The 2961-nt window shown below is 39.2% G+C and overlaps 1 non-coding gene across 1 annotated transcript; it reads left to right on the forward strand.

Moving 5' to 3' along the window:
• The first annotated feature begins 2556 nt into the window (after positions 1–2556).
• Positions 2557–2669, forward strand: TRNAL-CAA. The gene is made up of 2 exons: positions 2557–2594; positions 2624–2669. It is a non-coding gene; the product is annotated as a tRNA-Leu (tRNA).
• The last annotated feature ends 292 nt before the right edge of the window (positions 2670–2961 follow it).

The raw sequence follows: 2961 nt of genomic DNA on the forward strand, positions 1-2961 counted from the left end.
TTAATATTGTGTAGAAGGATTAAGTAAGCTGATGAAAATAGCTTGATTTAATACATCTAACAAATATTCAATATAGTTGTGTTTTGTATGATTTTTAATAGTATGACAACATATTTTAACACTAAAACAGTTCACCATTTTAGTTAAAATATATTTCAGCTTTTATTTAGGTTCCTTAACATCTGGATGTTTTGCATGTACTTTTGTGTTTTATAAACTTCTTTTTTTTTTCTTTTATTTCTTTTCATACTCTAACTTAATCAAGAAACACGTGAAACAGGTGTAGAAAACAACAACTTAGTAAGAATGAACCAGTTACTGTTGTAAAAAAAAAAAAAAGATGTTTAATTGGATAAAACCATAAGATTTAGTGCTTTCATCTGATTATAGCAAAGACTTCATCGGTATCTAAAGTACCATAGAGAACACTGTTTAAATGTCCCTAACATATGAATTAACCAATAAACACATACCCTAAACCTCATACAGTTGAACTTCAGTTCAAAAAACCTCACAGTTATTTAACAATATGTGCTCATAGGAAAAAACATTGTACATAAGTTTCTGTTAAAAACTAGGCTTAATAAACTTAGATATATACACAAAAAATATGTAAGTATTAAATCCTAATAAATAGAGTAAATTGAATAAATATAGTTAGGTAAGTAAAAACCTACACAGCATAAGATCATAATCTTAAAATAAATGCTATAGACAAATTGTCATTTAGACCAGGGGAAAGTATGTATGTTAAGTCTAATTTGACAAATTAATTGTTTGGCTTCTATAAAATCCACCCAAAGATTCCCATAGGGTCCTTATCAACCATATCGACACCCAAAAATAAAAAAATGTATGTGTAGAATATTTCACAATATGTTTATACAAAACATTGTTCTGTTTCTTATTTTTGATTTCATAAAGGCATTGTAAATACACCCCAGGATTCAGCAAGCTCTGCATGGTGTGCAGGAATAGTACAAGAGCTGCTGCATGCAATATGGCTGATGAGCGATCCTGGAATGAACTCTCGTGACGTGCACAAGCGCTCCTACACTATTTCTGCACGGACACCACTGATATATGCGAATTACCCCATTTTCTGGTGAAAACCATGCAAATGAGGTGAATTAGCAATCCAGGAAGCAGGCAGGTGTCTGTGCAGGAACAGTGTAACCTGCAGAAATGTATTCAGTTACTAACCGAATACATTTCTGTAAATTACAAAACGGAGGCATGACAGCTCAATGTAGTAGGCATACCAATGGCCAAATATATGGCCATTGGTATACTTGGCCATTGGCATGGTAAATAGTTGCAAAATTATAAAAAAATAACTTTTATTTATTTTTTTTGGCTGATTTCGACCGTTTAAGCGTAGGGCAGCGGTACACAAATGGGATCAACCAGAAAATAAGAAAAAAGTTGGAAATAAGCTTTTAAACCCAAATCAGCATTTTGTCATGATAGTCAATGGCATGCATAAGACAACAGTACCAGGGAATAGTGGTTCCTAAGGGGGAAGGCTCAGTGTGAGTGTGAGTGTGGTAACTATGAATTAACATTTGTTTTATGCAAATGAGGGGACTGATACTGAATCACAGATTTCCCCTCAGTGATAGCTTGCACCAAACCGTGTAGGTGCAGCAACACCATGGTATAAGTATAAGAGATAGATGACCTCAAAAGAGGAAGTTTCATGCATGCTGTAAGCTTATTGGAGCTCTGTGGCCCGTGTTTGCCCTTAGCTAAGCACAGCTAAAGAAGGTAGGTGTGTCTGAGGCTGCCTAGCAGTGTTTACATTGCCTAAACCGGTGTGCGCGCGCCAGATTTTAAACCAAAAAAAAAAAAACACAGCAAATAGCAGCTCTGTTCACATCTGAGCACTGGGTATGTGTGGCGCATCTCAAGGCTTAAACGGGAAGGCAATGGGAAGGTAAAACAGCAGTAGGAAGGCAATCAAGGAGAACTAGCATAGTTGGCAGGTGAAATGTATCAGAACCAGCCAATTACACAGGCAGCAGCCCAGCACAGTACTATAAACTATGCAAACACCTTTCAGTCTGTTTTTTTCCCACAAACCCTACACCACTGGTGTACACAGATGGGGAAATTTTACCTGACAAAACTAACAAAATGTTAGCGGCTGCTATTGCTCTCATATATCAATATGTGGAAGAGACTGAGGGTGGTGAGGATGAGAATGCTGATGACCAACCCACAGTGAGGAGGAGGAGAAGAGTGTATAGATCCAGGGTAACCTACCAGGGGCTACATGAGCTGGAGACAGTGGAGTGCTGTAGGGTGGACAGGGACATTTTACAGCAAATTGTTGAGCTGTGCCGGCCATGCCTCACACACAGAACCCATTTCAGTGGATCCCAAGGTATGTGTAGAGTTAAGAATACTATCCACAGGTACCTTCCAAAGGCCAACTGGGGATATCATGGGGATCTCACAGGCGTCAGCATCCAGGGTACTCCAACAGTTCCTGGATGCCATGTCAGCACATGCCGGTGAGCACATATATTTCCTCAAAACCCGTGGGGTGTCTGTGTCAGGATGGCCGAGTGGTCTAAGGCACCAGACTCAAGGATTAAACTCCTTCCAATGTTCATGGGGATTCTGGTCTCCATATGGAGGTGTGGGTTCCAATCCCACTTCTGACAGTTGGGTTTCCCCCAACCCCAGTAAGTAAACCTCCTTAAAAAACTTCTCCAAAGCCAACTTCAAGCTACTGAAGTCAGAAGTGACAAACTTCACAACACCCACGCAGATGGGATCTGGAAGTTTGACTGCAGAAACCTACACTAAGGCACTGTACAAGCACATTCACTCGTGCATGAATCGTGCCATCCCAAATAGAACCAAGATGCTCTTCTCCAAAAAAAGGAAGCCAATCTGGTGGTCCCCTGATATAAACAAACTATACAACAGAAGGAAGAAAGTGTTGCAAAAAAG

This window comes from Protopterus annectens, chromosome 13.part0, assembly GCF_019279795.1.
Source record: "Protopterus annectens isolate FY-2018-M chromosome 13.part0, PAN1.0, whole genome shotgun sequence".
Classification (NCBI taxonomy): Eukaryota; Metazoa; Chordata; order Ceratodontiformes; family Protopteridae; genus Protopterus; species Protopterus annectens.